The sequence below is a fragment of the Cupressus sempervirens genome, chromosome 5 (assembly GCF_028749045.1).
Source record: "Cupressus sempervirens isolate cs-2001-9-10 chromosome 5, ASM2874904v1, whole genome shotgun sequence".
NCBI lineage: Eukaryota > Viridiplantae > Streptophyta > Pinopsida > Cupressales > Cupressaceae > Cupressus > Cupressus sempervirens.
Genome location: NC_143122.1, coordinates 640,538,341 through 640,556,690, shown reverse-complemented (window position 1 = coordinate 640,556,690; position 18,350 = coordinate 640,538,341).

Sequence of the window (18,350 nt, the reverse complement as noted above, 5' to 3'; positions counted from 1 at the left end):
CATACAATCCCCACTAACATTGCAATCATCGAAATATGAATAGGACATATGTATATAAGTTTGTTGGGATTAAATGTAAGCATTCAAGGCACAAGAAGCCAGAATGACTAGAAAATTTGTCCCTTTTATTGTAGCAAGTTAACATAAGAATCAAAACATAGACATTAGGATGACCAGAATGTTGCTTGGAGGACAGACACACCAAACACATGAGAGATCCATCTTATGCTAAGTATTCAGTAAGTATTCTATCTGCAATGACCCTTGCATTCGTAACCTAAGATAGAAGTGTGCTAGGTATACTTGTAGTGACCCATATGTTCACTTAGCAAGACAAGTATCTATATTTACGTTCACTCCAACAGACAAGGAGAAGAACCAACATTATCGATGTATCCATATAAAAGGAGTCAAGGTACACTTGGCCATCCAATATGAGATGGAGGCTCTTATAGTGGACACCCCTCTTCTAGGAATATGTCAACTTATTGGAATTAAATTGCAAATAGAAAATGAAGAAAATACCATTCCCCCAGTCATCACTTCTCTAGTTAGAATGACATCATCGAGTTGCTCAAGGAGACATGATGAAAGCAAAAGCGAAACGAGCAAAGAAAATGCTCAGCATATCCAAAAAAGTATGTCATTTTGAGTTCAAATTTTTTCATGGGATTGATGTCAAGTGTTAGCATCTAGAACATGGATGACAAAAATCTCTTCAGTAGGGTGACAATAGTAGGTAAACATAGCCAGAATGAATGGTGATTGAGGTCAAAGAGGTATCTTCAAAGCAAAGAACCTAAGAGGACCAAGTGATAGTAGGAAAACACAGCTAGAATGTCTGGTTATTGACACAAAAGAGATATTCCATAAAGGAATCTAGAAACGTGACCCGAGCAATAGTAGGCAGACATAGCTGAAACAATCAGTGACTATTATGAAATAGATTCTATCAGGAGAACCTTGAAAAGAGTGACACTGACGATAATAGGTAGACACAGCCAGAATGACTGGTGACTATCACAAAAGAGATTCTATGAGGAGAACCTTGAAAAGAGTGACACTGGCGACAGTAGGTAGACAGCCAAAATGATTGGTGACTGTTGCAAAAGAGATTCTATGAGGAGAACCTTGAAAAGAGTGACACTAGCGACAGTAGGCAGACACAGCCAGAATGATTGGTGACTGTTGCGAAAGAGATTCTATGAGGAGAATCTCAAAAAAGAGTGACACTAGCGATAGTAGGCAAACACACTGAGGACCACTAGTGACTATCGCACAAGAGATTCTATGAGGAGAATCTCAAACAAGAGTGACACTAAAGGGGAATGCCCACGAGCTATGACAAGACTCAATCCATGGATACATGAGCAAAAAGTGAGAAAAGTAGGAAAAAAACTATACAAGGAGCCAGAAGATGCACTACAAGATGGAGCATTGGGAACAAAAGGTGCTTGTTTGGCAGGTTTTCACCTTCTTGGCAGAGCTTTCATTTTTTTCTAATTTTTTTTTTTTTATGCTTTTTTTTGTATTTTGTAATTTTTTAAATTTTTTTTGTATCACCAAGGCACCTATTGCTAGGTTTTCACTAGGGTAATGATTTTTTTAGGAATTTTTGCAATTTTTAGATTTTTGTAGGATATTTTCAAAATTTTAGAACTTTTTCAGAGATTTCTAGCTCTCAAGAAGGATTACCTTGATTTTTTTCCCATTGTCTAGCAAGGTGTAGGGCAAGATGTAGTAGCAAGTCAGTGGATAAATGGAGATGGATAAGCAAAGAGTATGAAGCAGTGAATGTTACCCTTAAGGAAAGTCTTCACAAGATTACCCAAGCTAGGGAAAAAGATATAACAATATAAGCTCATGGTGTAATGAACGGTATTGCGTATGTAATCCAAGAAACTAACCATGTCAAGAGATTGCTAAGAATTGAGTTTTCTTCTTTCTTTTGTTGGTCAAGACCAAAGTGTTAACTAAATAGGATAGCAAGGTTTGTTATGGAGGTTATGAGTGAATGACTTTGGGAATGAGGACATATGAAGCATAAGCAAGATCATGATAGGATTTCATGGATGGAAGAATTATGCATGATGCCTATTTACTAGGTTTTCATCATGGTACTTGTCCAAGGTGCCACAAGAAGTGGTTTTCACCATGGAACAGATTTATTCATCTTTACTTTTGCTACCAAGGTGCTTGTTTCCAAGTTTTCACCAAGGCACTTTTTTTCTTTTTTCTTTTTTTTTTTGGAATTTTAGAGTTTTTGGAAAGAATTCAAGCCTTTCTCAAGTTAGATAGAATGCCTATAACAAAGATAGGTTATGATAATCCAACACCATAGCAAGGTACACTCAAAGATGCTAATAAGGTAATGGAAGGGAGATAGTAGAAAATATATATGGAGGATAAGGTTTTAGGCTATGGATGAGATAAATGGAATGAAAGGATAAAAGGTGGAGGATAGAAGGTGGAGTGGATAGGGTATTGAAAGGGATGTGCAAGGGTAGAAGAAAAAGTGTGCAAGATCAACATTGACACACACCTTGAAGGGTAGTGGAATGATGGAGGAAATATGGATGAAATAGTATGAGGTTTAGATGTATGAGGTGGAAAAGCCATTTTGAAGTGGGGTGGAGTGGAAGGTTTTGAAACCTTCTTAGGAAGATGTTGGGAAGAAGATGGATTGGAAGCCTTTGGAAGATTAAATGTCAACTTTGATTTTTTTTCAATATTCAAGTCCTTCAAAAGAGACTTAGGAATCCATATAGCTTTTGATTTTTCATCAGATGCTTTGGAATGCATTTCTTCAATAATAGATTTAAGAACCCATACTTTCTTTTGTTGAGCTCTTTGAATAGTGGACCTTTGCGGTGTCTTTTGTGTATTTTCCTTCTTGACATTCACATTTCAATTAGAGGAGACATAGTGAACTTTTGAGAATGGATTCATGCAATTGTGTTTGAGTTGATCATCCAAATTGCTTCCAAAGGACTTGGAACTTGTGGACAAATGAGGCCAATATGACTGGTTTAGATGGAAAGGTAAATGTGAAGAGTTCAAGTATGTATACCTTTGTTGATCTTGGGGTAAGGTAGGAGGAATGTGTAATGGGCTAAGAGTGGAAGTAGGAGATAGAGGAACATAAGGTCCCAATATGGATGTAAGGTTTGAAGATTTTAGCTTAGATGGATAGGGACCAAGGATAGATTTAGAAAATGTGAATGGACCATGAGTAGGGATATCAACATCTTTAGAGTGAGGAACACAACCAATGCCATTAATATATTCATGAGTAACTGTTATAGGAGTAATACCTTTGACAAGAGTGTTTAAAGCTTGAGCATAGTTTGGAAGTGAATGTAGTGAGGTAGAACAAGAGGGTGAGGGAACACTTTTATCTTCAAAAGGAATTTTAGGTAGTATAGGAAAAGTATCCTTCTCTTGGTCTTTAATAGTCTCCGTAAGGGTGGTGGAAGGAATATCTTGATCTTGCATAGTAGAGGTGCATGACATGGGAGATGGAGGACTATGTGGCTCTTGAGATGGAGGCATGAGATCTTGGAAGATTTGAAAGGGGATGAAGGAATCTTGGTCTTGATCAACACTTGTTTCTTCATCATTTAAGTAGTCCTCTTCACATGAAACCAATTCCAAGGATGAGGGAGTATCTAAATCTATATTTTAATCTATTTCTAGAGTCTGCATAATAGGCTCTTGAAGTTCAAAAGGAAAATTACTTGGAATGGACTTCATAGGCATAGTAGGGCATGAAGAAGTATGATCTATGAAGGTAGTGAAAATAATTGCAACCCAGTATCTATTGGCTTGAGTTTCTTTCAAAGGCAGTCCTTGAGGGTACACATAGTTGACAAGAGGAGTAGTGAGTTCTTCTTTTGGAAAATATGCGTTGGAGAGATTGGACAGTTTCGAAGGTGGTTGTATGTTGGAAGAAGTAGAAATTGGGTTTGAACCATTACTAGACATGGTTTCATGGGGTTGATCCTTCTTGAGAGTATAATATATAGTAGATGAAAGCTTATATTTTTGAATTATGTCATTGTCAAAGAGATCTTGGATCTCATTTTTTAGCTCCTTACAGTGTGAAGTTTTATGTAAATTATGTCTATGATAGGCACAATAGTTACTCATAAAGGAAACTCCCACCAAAGTGACCTAAGGTAACACAATGAGTTTCTTTTGAAGAAGTTATTCCAAAGTTGATTCATAAGATCTTCCCAAAGGGGTGAAATCACACTTTGGTTTAGGTTCCCAAGTTTTTCCTTCAAAGACATTTCTAGATTTCTTGGGTGTTTGTGAAGTGCTTTCAGATATCTTGGATTCAAGATCATAAGAATTTGATTTTTGGTTGTCATAGGAGGAAGGGAAATTTTCTCTCAAGGAGAATTTGTTCAATGATGTTTCATCTTCCTCCTTGAGTATTTGAAGTTGAGTGCTCATTGATTGGATTTGTTGCTTCATGTTTGCAATAAGTAGCTTTTCTTCCTCACTAGGAATATTGAATTTAGCACATTTTTTGTTATCCATTTTGATGTACTATGTTTCAAGTAGTGACAACCAAGTTTTAGAACATAGTCAAGTTGACACAGTCATAGACAATGACGAAAAGCAAAAGCTTAGACAAGGACCACACAAGAACATAGTCTCAACAAGACAAGATAAGAGTGTTATATACTAAGGCATGAATAGTTTGATTGGAAGGCTAGAACAACCAAATATTATGACTATCATAATGTGGTGTATGAAAAGCAATAAAGAATGAGAATAAGACAATTAAAGGATGAGACTAGTCAAAGTATGGATCACAAATATTTAGCTAAGCAAAAATGCTACTATTTGGGACTTCTTTCAGATAGAGTAGTTAAATTGATGTAGGAAATAGACTTGGTATAGGGTGCAGATAGCTCTAATAGACTAACTTGACAGTTTAGACTCAAGATCTAGTGCGAAGATCTTCTGAGAGGCACACGAGAAAGTACATAGACACAGGCGAAGACTTAGGACAGCATAAGAATTTTGCACGAGGATGTGCTCCAGGCCATGCAAAGAAGTGCAAAATTGACAACAAAATAAGGACATTTGAGACAAGATCTTGCGCGGAGATGTGCAACTATTCATGCAAGAACCTAGACAAAGCTATGGGAAGAAGTGACAGGACAAAAGCTACTCACGCAAAATTTTGAAAACTATGTGCGAAAATGGAAATCGGACTGACATCAAACTTGGATTTTGAAGAGATTTCTGATAGTTTTGACCTATTCTAGATAGATTGTAGGGTTGATTTTCAGATTTGTGAAGTAGTTTTGGGTTTCAAACAAGACAACGTGTTTTCAACAGAACACGAGAAGCAAGTAGTAGTCGAATACAATCCAACTGAGGGAAAAGAAACTCAGAGGGATGAGGGAGTCTTGACTCTTAGTTTGTATGAGGAAGTTTGGACATGTTTAGGACTTGATAAAAAACACGCTTTATCCTTAGAAATAGAAAATTATAGAGAAGGAAAAACCTTTGTCCCACATCTTATGCACATGCATGTACGTCACATAGCCGTGTCACCCCTAGAGGGTGCCCATGTTTTTGGTGTATTCAAAGGACTTAATAGTATATGCTAAATGACCACCCTTCTAGCATGAGACAAGCACATATATCACCTTCCAACATCTAGTAGCATGCCTATGGTGAGTTCTATAGGACAGATTCTTCCCCCTCCTTGCACAAAGATTATGCCTCCTTTCAAAGGTGAACCATGTAGCTTCTAACTAAGAGGTTTTTACTTGGCTTCCATTCATATTAATTCCCAATGGCTCCATAAGCAAAGTTGAGACCAATAGCCCACACCAGCATCTGAGAGTGCACACACTTGCTTAGCAAGACTAGGGCTGGCGTTGGCCAATGCAACAAATAGAGGTTCCCCTTGATATGAAATATCAAGAATCAAGGGAAAGAAATTAATCCAGCTATCGAGTCTTTTTCTCTACAAAGCATCTTGATTATAGTGAGTTGGAATCTCCGGCGAAAGGAGTGTGCTCACTTGGGTCATTCCTAGAGGTTGGATCACTCTAGTAGGCCCTCTAAAGGATTGACTCAGACTGGTGGTCTAGATTTAAGGGTCCGAGTTTCTAATTTCCCCCAAGGGGAAAGAGCATAATCCTCTACCTTATTTCCTCACCCAAACATGCAGAACAAGTTAATTACCAACTTAGCTTAATCAATCTAGACTCACCCTTCCTAAAGATTTTGATTCCCTTAAAAGGAAACCATCATCTCATCATAGAAAAGGATTAGCAGTAGAGAACCACTAAGCTGCTTGCCTTCTTCGGAATATCATCTTTTAGAAGCATCTAGGTTTCTGATTCACCCTTGGTCATGACTTATAAGTGGTGAAGACCATAATCCCCTATTCTTCCATCTTGCACCCTAGGAAGTTCACAAGCCCTAATTAATATATATTTTGAAAGCAAGAAAGAAAACACATTGTTTTATGGGTTTTAAGAGTAATCTTCATCAAACGTATCTTTGGCTTTCGTCTTGCAAACAAAGGGTCAGTTCATGTTTGGAGAGTTTGTATAAAGTAGTCTTCGTTAAACATCCTATAGACAGTTGTTAGGCTATAGAAAATTAGAAAAACTAAAATAAAAAATGCTTCAGAGAAAATGTGTTAGTCAAATGGAAGCTTAACTACACGAGAAAATTCAAATTTAACTTTTTTTTGTTCTTTTTTATACCCATAAAAAAGCTTAGAAAATGCCAAAACCTATGAAAACATCAAAAGTCAAAATTTGTTTTATCTACAAAATTTTGCGTGAAATCATGCACAGAGTTGCACAAAGAAACAGTTTGTACCACACAAAATCATGCACAGATCTACGCAAAGAAATGGTCTATATTGCATGAAATCATGCATAAATCTACACAAAGTCTTTCACCGACCTGCTGGAGAAAATGAGGTGCCACATGAAGACTTTGCAATAGGGCACTTTTTCGCATGAGAAGGTTTAGAACTTCGCACGATATCATCAAATGCTCGCGCAAAAATGGAATGTCTCGTGTGAAGATTCGAGTGACTGTATAGAATAGTATAAGTAGAATGCTAAAATAACAAAAAAAATTAGATGAAGCCAAAGAAATTGATTTCCTCATCCCCACGACAGGCGCCAGAAATGTATATGTGTAAATGTGGCCTCTATTTAACACACACACTTCAACATGGTCTTTATATGCAGATTCATCTTAGAATGAACATGAGGTTGTTCACCCAAGAATAGTTCTACAAGATGATCTGTTTCCTTCTATCTAGGTGGATTTTGCCTTCTTATGCTCTTAGATTTGAGGTACAAGCAATTAGACCATCTAAAATGAAGGGTTTAACAATGATTAATCTATATGCACATGCAAGTAATCTAAATGATTATGCAATTAATCTAAGAACATATAAATAGAATTAACTAAATGAATGCATTTTAATTCTAAATGATATTAATCTAAGAAAATGAGAGCTTTATGAAAATATTAAAATTAAATGAGTATGCAATTTGATAGCGATTCGATAGCAATTCCATTCAACCTCTGTAATGTGGAATTATGAGTCTCTTAAATAGAATTGCTAGAATCCATCAACAATTGAGATCAACTTGGATCGATAGTCAAGATTGAAGCAAAGATTCCATTACCATGGAAACTTCCTTGTGCAAGTGGAGTGAACTAGTTTTGATCTTGAGTGTGATGAGTAGTTAACTAAACTTGTCGTAAGTGTGATAGTAAGTTAACTAGATTGTTTCCAATTTTGAGAAGTAGTTCACTCAAAGTTTCCATTTTAGAATTGAAGAGGGGATTTTGAAGATATTATTTAATTTAATAAGTGAGACATGACCTCATAAATGCCTTTTTCTATTTACTTGAATAATCACATTCAATTAATTAAAGTTTTCATAATTACTAAATTAAATATTTTAATCCATTAGTACATTAGTCTTCTAGGATATAATTTAATTAAATTAAAGTATGAATACTTTGAATTAAATTAAATCTTAATGAGTAGGTTTAATGTGACTAATATGAGTCAATACTTTAAGAATTAAATAAATAGCATGATTAATGCAAATTAGGGTTTTTTGTATTTGGCAATCAAGTCAAGTAGCGAATATCAAAATAAGAATGGCCTAATGGGATAGGTCTTTAGGATTAATTACAATAGACTAGAATTGGTGATCATGGCAATGAGCCAATTTTAAGTTATTACATATATATGTATGTATGTATATGTATGTATGTATATATGTTTGTATGTATGTATGTATGTATGTATGTATATATGTATGTATATATATGTTATGGTGGGATGAAGACCAAATCAGCAAGAGTACTTGGAAAAAGTAAAAATCCACAAGTATCAATGTAATGAAATGACCTTTAATGCCTCCAACACCTAAATGATTTTCCAAGACCTATACTATGATCCAAGGTGGTTTGAATGGTCTTAAAATATCAGCTATAAGGTGATCCAACTGGTTCTTCCCTTCCACAAACTCACTGTGGTCATAAACTAGAAAATGCTTAAGATAGGCCTAGTAGCCCTACCAATTAGGTGTCCAGCAAGCTTCTAAAATGCATTACTTTTAATACTTCCAAAACACTAAGAAAACATATAACCTTTTCAAATAGCCTTTATTGAATACTTCAATATTCCAAAAAGGATAGACAGTGTTACTTTGGAAAGTAGTCTCTATTTTAATGCTTGATCAACAATTTAGGCCTCCTAGATAATGGATTTGAAAAGAAACTATGAGTGAAACTTACCCCCAAACTTCAAGATTCTCCATAGTCCCATAAAATGAGTTGAATTAAAGGAATCTACAATAAATTTGATTTTATAGACCATGCAAGTGCAAGACCCCCTATTTGTGTTTCAAAACCCTTAAAAACTAGGGCTTCCTCAATCTATACTTTCCCAATGCTTTCTTTAACAAATGATGGATGGAACACCTTACCCTTACCATATGTAGATATAATACAATATAAAATTAGCCACCCCTTAAGGCCAATGTGCTATTTTTGTAACATACCCAACAATTTCAATGCAAAATTACTTAAATTAGTTATGATGATCACCAAAATAGTTCATTCCTTCCTTTAGAAATGCATGTAGAATGGTTAGTTGCTATATTACATATTGGAATCAAGACATTCCATGAGAATCAGGAACTTACATTCATGGAATAACTATTTCATAATTGAGTCATCAAAACTACCTACAAATTAGAGTATATTATGACAGTTAACAAAATATGAATGGAAACACTTTTGGAAACCTTCAATCAAAGAATTTAAGTAGAAGATTAGATTATAGGTTAATGTACTTATTTCATTCAAGATAAAATTTCCTTCTAAGATAACCAAAACAATGAACAAAGCTCATAAATCTTGCAAAAACAAAGGTTTTCTTGTTAAATCTATGTGTACACCATAGCTGATCTCTGAATGTAATCACAGTTTGTCAACACGTCTAACAATTTGACTATTGAAACTCAAATGTTGAAGGAATAGTAAATATAGGTGGAAGTTGTTAAAACACAAACCAAGACTATCTTCCCCATCCTCATACCCTTCTACGCACCAACCATCAAATGCTTTCACTATTGGAATTAGGAGATATTCATTATTTTCATTCAAACCCTAACTACAGGGTTGGGTAAACAACAGACTTAATAAAATCCAAAACTAAAACCAATTTCTCCTATTTGACAAAAAATAGTTATTGTATTCAGTCCTGAAAAACTCAACTTTCTAAAAACATAACAACAATTGATTATCACTCTACAAATAGATTTTAGAAAGATTTCATCTAAATGTGCATGATTTTCCCACCAAAAGGATTGCTATTTCATTCTAAATCCGTATAGTACTATTCAAACCCAAGAATAGGTAGAAGATAATCAATTTATAGTTCACAATTCTTGACCTTACAACGTCATACTTCCATGCTCAATCAAAATAATGATCTGACTATTAGACTTCCAGATTGCAAGAAATTTGCAAAAAGTTGCATGACAACTTTTATTGCAATTTTTGCAATTTTTACAACTTTTGCAACTTTTACAAAAACTTCAAATAAAATACTCTACATGCCTTCAAAACTATACCACAATATGCAAAAATATTATAAAACATGAAAATGGAGATTTTTGGTCAACTTACAATGTTTGACCTATCATTGACCAACCTTTGACTTGCCTATAACCTTTTTACAATATGTAAATAACTTGACTAAATGCATGTTTGAGATTTCCTAAACTATCTTGTGTCAACATGGATGCTTATTGACCTCCTATTCTATCCTACCTAGTGTTTGGCCACCTTATTTAGGACCTAGGGCCCCTACACCAAGATTTAGGATTTCATTGTCATGCCCTTTTGATCGATGTATATGTATGTATATATGTATGTAGACACAGACACACACACACACACACACACACACACACACACACACACACACACACAAACATATACATAAATACATACATACGTGTGTGTGTGTGTGTGTGTGTGTGTGTGTGTGTGTGTGTGTGTGTGTGTGTGTGTGTGTGTGCGTGTGTGTGTGTGTGTGTGTGTGTGTGTGTGTGTGTGTAAATGTATGTATGTATGTATATAAACAATAAAACTCACTCAATAGGCAACATGGCCACAAGCTTTTAAACATAGCTATATAAGAATCAGTTAGGACCTTGAATATATATTTCAAAAGCTACTGAGAATGCCCCTTTTTATATTAGATTTTTCATGTTTAATCACTGATAAACATTTATTAGTTCTTCATTCTAGATCAATATCCATATGTTAATATAATTGTTAGTTCACTCTTTTCCTTTACTTAACCACTTGTATTCATTGTTTGATACTTAAGATTGATACAATCCATTATCCATACTATATAATTGATACTCATTCCTAATATGTTATCTTAGTTGTATGTGGAAAACTCATATATCTTTTCTATTTATAAATGTTGAACCTTTATGATGATATAGTCTTAAATGTATATCCTCTTGACCAATTCCATGTCCATGAGCTTGTGATGCTATTGTCTTGTTGTCCTACTGATGAACCTTTATATAAGTGTAACTCTCTTCTTGTGGTTCTACTAGTGATCTGTGTTGTACATAAAAATGTGTCTAAAATTTTCTATCTTTGCCTCTAATATGATTCTGATGGTTGTTGTGATGTTCTTGTGATGCTATTTTTGCATAACAATATCATTAAAAACTTGCATCTATAACTTTAGTCCATGACTCAATCTGAGTGCCAAGTTTGATCTAATAATTAAATCTCCATACATGTGACTATATTTTTTTCTGTTGAAGATGATGATGACAAATATGTATCCAAAGATCATGGGCGGAGAGTTTCTCCTAATAGTGAAGCCATTGTTATTTATTATTTATTATTAAATTCTATTAGAGGAAGATAAGAGACATGATATGTGTGTGTGTGTGTGTAGGTAAAAACACAGATCTGTGTTACTGTTTATGATACCAAAACCTATTTTAGTCAAATCTCATTTCTCTATCAAAACTCATTTTTTTTCAAAACCTAAAAATACCCTTTTATAGATCTCAGATTCAATATCATCATTATATAAATTTTTGAGTGTTTTGATTAGTTATAATATGTTATAATCTCAAAATATTTTAAATTGATATTTCAACATTTCAGAAGATGCTCCCTCAAAAAAGGAGAAAAAAAATAGTAAATCATATCAAAAAAATTAAAAAATCATATTTATCTCTAGAGGAGAGAATCATCTTCATGAATATGTAAATTTTTTTTAAGAAGGTATAGATTTAATAGGGAAGTTTTGATGGGAGGCAAAAACTGTTAGGTTCTGATAAGGTCAAACTTGAGTACTTATAACAAAGAAAATATACATCAAAAATACTTATTTCCTTTTTTCCCCCTAGCTATACATGTCATCTTTAAGATATTTTCAAATCAAAACAAAAAAATGATGATTTTCATATACTTGTTTAACGAGAACTACACCCTATATTTTTTACAATTTAAAAAGGGACTTCAAAATAAAATTAATTAAATAAATTCTTACTCAAAATAATTATAAAAACTATAGGCATAAAATTCATCCAATTCTACACATTTCATTAGTTTACATCATCTTCATATTCTAAACACAAATACCATTTTTTTGTCTTTAATGTTGAACTGTTTCATTCTGATATCTCATTTCTTTATAAAAGGTGACACAGGTTCGTGCTTTTAACCATATGATTATTTTTCAGGTGCTAATGATTTCCATATGCCTACTTCCATGAGGTTGGCCAACACTTTGAGATTGTTGACTACAGGATCAACAACAAGGAGCATACAAACATCCACTCATGTTGTAACTAGAGATGGTAAATCTTTGTTTTGCTACATTTTGTTATGTGTTAAATATGATAATATTTTTACTTTCTTGTTCATTTGAGTATAGTATGACATTGATTAACTTTGTATAGGGACAACTGCACCTTCTCATGGTGATAGAACTGATACCAATACTGGTGATAATTTAACAGCCTTTCCTAGAGAAGCCCATGTTACTTCTATTAGATTGTTGGAGGCATCACTGATGATGGCTGAGAAAGATATGATTCCCTTAAAATGGTAATTTTTTAGAGTGTAATTGTAGTTTACTTATTCATAAGTCATTTTTCACTAATGATCTTGTGATGATTTTGCAGGAAATGATCTTTTTTATGATACTTTTCATGATTTAACATTAAAGATATTTGGGCCCACATTACGTAAAAGGTATGTAGATTGATATAATTGGTTTCTACTTTTTTCTATTCATCCATTTGTTCTAATATATTCAACGTGCATAGCTTGAACTAATTTTTTTATCTAACAATTTGTCTTTTGTTTAAAGAAGCTGGACTAACCAAGACCCTAAATTAAAGGATTTTCTCATTAAAAGTATGGAGGAGTTCTCTAGTCAAAATATTTTGAACAGAGCCCAACTTCTAAATAAAGTTCACAAACATGTAAAGACTGTGAGAGACTAATATAGAAGGGCTCTAAAGCTTAACCCAAAGTACAAGCATCTGCCTATGGTGCTACAACTAGAGTGGAATGAAATCATTGAAGATGCAAAAGAGAAGAGATTAATAGATAAACGAATTAACCCACTAGCTGGAAAAAATAGGTATGTGGTAGTATTTATATAATCTAACATATTTCTAGAAGTGTGATTATGGATTTATATCATCTAACAAATTTTAAAGTTTACATATATAGGCTGCATGATACATCGAAGGTGACAAAAGCTAGCAAAAACAAGGTTGATCAACACCATCTTGGCTCTGGTGGATAAATGAAAATTAACTTATGCCTTGTAAGTAGCAATAAATGAAATTCCATATCAATTTTTTAATATAAAATTACAAATAAGCAATACATTAATTATTGACAATATTATGGAAAAAATGTAGCACATTGAATTTAGTCTAGTGCCCACAGAAGAATACAAAAAATTTGGCTTCAAGCAAGGCTACAAAGCAGGGGATGCCCACCATTGCATAGATTCCAATGGCCAAACAGGTGTAGAAGATTTTGGTGCACTAGTTGACACAATTAAATAGGCCTAATGAATAATAACATTAATTGAGAACTTCATGAGAAATAATCTATTTGATGTTAATTTTGAACAATGATAACAATGCATGCATGACATTTCACTGTAGCCTACTACTCCCAGCACAGATCTTACTCATGATGATGAAGGCACTGATCCTACACATGACAAAGACCCCTACGTGTATCACAATGATATAGGTACATATTCAATTTCTATTGAAAATTAATCATGTAATTATTAATAAATGTTAACATCTTAAATTGCAATTGGTGTAACCCTTATGTGATAATTTTTAAGTATGCAGAGTCTAATATTAATGTTGAGGATGTTGAGGTTGTGGCTAAAAAAAATGTGATAGTAGATAATGTGGCACTACTAGGTAAAGAAAAATCCTTGTTATGTTGTTTAGATTAATGAAATACTTATAACATTAAAACACAAGTTTAGAACTAAGCCCATTTATTTCTTATTGCAAGGACGCATTAGCCTTGTCCTCCAAAAAAGAAGAGGAGGCCTCATATTGTATGATCAAAACTAGAAGAGCTACAGGATGCTGAAGATAGTCATGATGTGCCTATTATCCTTTATCTTCAAAAAAAGAAAAAGAAGAAGAAGAAATGAATGTTATAAACCTTGTTTGATGATGAATGTGTTGATGGATTTTTATGAATGTTGCTTATTAATGAATTTTATGTCATGTTATTGAATATTGTTATGTGATCATAATGATTAACGTGTTCACAAATTACTGATGAATTTTTATAGGCATTAATAAACTATATGTCATGTTAATGAATGTTATGTGAATATAATGATTGATGTGTTCACAAATTATTGATGAATGTTTATGTGTATTTATTAATTTTATGCCGTGTTAATGAATGTTATGTGATTATAATGATTCAATGATATACTTCTAAAATGAATGAATGGAATATTTACTTAGATTTTAATGGGAAATTTAGAGTGATTATAGTAGGGGGGAGGCCAAATGAGTTTCCACCTTCATGCGGTTGGCCTTGTTAAGTAGAGAATATGAAAGGATTCTCGAAACCAAGAGAAGCTCAAACTTAACCTATCAAAACTAAAAAACAATATATGGTCCCATCAATTCTTCCCAAATTCCTGACCAACCTGACACTCGAATAAATGTTGACCAAATCTCATCATAACACCTTCTAAATAAGGATCAAATGGATCATACTCATTTGCTGATTTCAGAGGCTTTATGAACAAACTCCCAATGGACATCCTTTTGGTGCTTCAACAATACCATCTTTCTCTCCATAGCATCAAGCCTTACTATCTATCTTTTTCTTGGTAGTATAGTTGTACACCCTTTCCTCACATAATTTTTTCCTCTTCTTATCTTGCTCTCATTTCTTCTTTCTATTACTCAACAATCCCTTCAATTCATTTTTAAATTAGTCAAAACATATAAATATGCTTTAAATGTTGATGATAAGTGTAATTTCCTATAGAATAGAATCCTTAGTGATTCAAATGCAAAAATAGAGGAATGAAATATATGATTTATGGAGAGTCCTCTTGCATGAGGCATTTTTTATGTGTAGGTTTTTCCCAAGGATAGTTCCATTCATATATTTCAGCTTACAACAATGAAAGTATTCTTCTAAGATTTGGATTAAATCTGTATTTTGGATTAATTTGTTTTATTCATATTTATTTTAGGCAATGCAGAAGGAGGCCCTAGTTCAATATGCAATCTCAATCAATATGCATGGGACGATAGGTGGAGATGAAAAACACAACATGTTTGCATTTTTTATACTGGTCATAAGTATAAACATGTTGTGTCTTTTTAGCTCCATCTATTGTCCATGCATATGGAATATTGTTGCACACACTTTCTTGATTCAAAGTGGTTATTGAATCTTATTTTGGATGGGAGGGAGAGAAACCAAAGACATATGGATGCTTAAGTAGCTATAGACAATGATTCTTCATTATTTACATTCTATTGATGAGTTCCTCTTTTTTACTATTGCTACATTCTACATTTTTAAGTTATTAAAATAAATATTTTGTTTCCTTTATTGAAACGTGTCATGCATTTCTAATTGATCATGATTTCATTGTATTTGGTTGCAGGGTACTAAGCAGAAAAACTAAAAAACTTATGCTAGAGTGCTTGAGTTTGACAATGATACTTGAGGTTTGTTAATTTATGATCTGGTTAAAACATTAGTAGTTTTAATTTCCCCATTAAAAGCATTTTAGTTACAATTTATTTTTGTATCATGTCATTATTTTCTCTCACATTTATTATTGTCATTATTGTAGATGGGGATGCTTGGACTTTGAAGTCTCCAACATGGTACTTACTTTTAGTGGGTGAACATAGTAGGTTCTAGGTGAATGCCTTAAAATGGCCTTAACATAAAAACTATGAATTAAAACATGTTGCTCTCTCTATACGTTGTATCCAGATTATGATTTATTGTTGATTACCATTGCTTCTTTAGTAGAAATGGACAACATGTTTCTTTCTCTATAAGTTGTATGCAGACATAGAGCTATTCACACAAGAAATTGTGTATCACACTTGTCCACCAAGGAGGAGAAATTATTTGATTGTCAATATACATATATAATGAGAAATTTTATTCTTTGTGTCATCTAAGAATGAGACTATTATGTCATGGGTTTACAATTTACAAGGCTTGGGAAGAGATGGGTATTATCAAGCATATTCATACTTATTCTTGCATTATCTTTTTGAAATTGAAAAATTTCTTTGATTGACATTATTACTTTTTGGTTGTGCACAAAAAGAGTTATGCAATCATACATTGAAGTTATATATGAGAGTTTGGACTGTGCATGTTCAAAAGTAAGCCACATTTTGTTTTATGCTATTTTTTGCAATGTTTTATCTGAAGCTTGTGTGTTATCATGGTATGATATTATTGTCATGGAAATAAATAGATATTGTTGGCAAGCTTTGGCCTTGTTTGGATTTGTATAGGATATGATATTTTTGTCATGGAGATAAGTAGATATTGTTGAAAATATTTGGCAGATATCTTTTTAGAGTACAAAGACAATAAGCTGATGATTTAAGGTTTTTTTATAATGAAATTATTTGATGGTGAGCTAGGGTTTCACTTTCAACACCATATCATTGGCATCTTAATTTTTTTCTAAGAAACCTTAATGAATATATTTAGAGGAATTTAAAGTTTTTATTCTAGAAGTGGATAACATCCACAGACTATCAACACCTTATCTAGGTAACTCGAGAATATCAAATCAAATTGTAGGTGTAGAAATCACAATTTAATCGATAGATAATAAGCATTTCAATCCAATTAAGGTGTTGCTTAAATGGTTGGTCCTAAAATAGCCCTTTAAACTCACATTATTTTGTATACATTTTGGAGGGCACTGTGTTCATATTATTATCTCTCCAATGACTAATTTTCATCAAGAAAATTTACATCTAGTTATGAAGAAGAAAATATATACAAAAACTAAAACAAGCCACAACTTCTCTCCATAAATTCACTTCAAAATTTCTTCCTCATTCTTTTAGAACCATAAAATTTTAAATCTATAATATAATGATCATTATCTCAAGCCACAAACTTTATATCCTTTGTGAATCATATAATTTCCACTATTCTTTTGCTAGGTCATGCTCAGGTACAAAGAATGTTAGTTGTTAGCATGATATATAGTGAGACATTTGGTCTTACTTTGATATATTCTTGACTTCATATGACTATTATTAGCCTCTCGATATACAATGAGACTATTTTTTATTTATTTTTAACTCTAACTAGCATCAATATTTTGACAAGTCCTTCTATCGATGGTATTAATAACCCATCAAATCACCTATAGAAGTCGTCCATATTTTGGCGTCTTCCTATGATCGAGGGTATGATAGACCTATCAAAACATCTCTACCATGTTAGAAATAATAGTCCACCAAGATAACTGAAGGGGGGGGGGGGGGGGTGGGCGAGGGGGTGGCGAATCAGTTATCCAATTAAAACATTTATCAACCTTAATTTATCTTAACCATCCAATCAAAGTAAACAAGAACCATAACAAGATGCACATACACAATTACACCAGATTTGTTAACTAGGGAAACCCTTGATCAGAGGGAAAACCCCAGTGGGAATGATTTCCACAATGATATATTGATATATATATTCCTTGTTAGAGTATGGACCCTGTTAGGAGTCTATAAACACATTCAGTACATAAGAGTCCCTGTCAAGAGACTTTGAATCCTTGTTAGGAGATTCCAACCCTATTAGGATTTGTGCCAACCCTGTTAGGATTTGTAGAAGGTAGAAGGACCCACTATTGAAATAAATTCTAGGGCAAGACCATTAAACTTCATTGTCCAACTGATCTCTCAACTATTCCTTGTAGAATACTTGTTTATACTGTGCTATAGCATCTTTCCTCTATCGTGTCAACTAGACCAATCACTACTAGACCTTGTATACTAGGTTACAAAACTTGGATCCAAATATCAAGCCTCAAATTTTACAATAAAACCTCAGTAATGAATTTCCCTCCAACTTCACTCTATTTTTCTTACCCTCACATATCAACTTGCTTCTCTTCTATTCCGCTCTTCATGCTTCTTGCAATCATTCATATATTCATACGTAACAATGGAAAATGTTCTTCCTTTATATGGAATCTTTACAAAAAA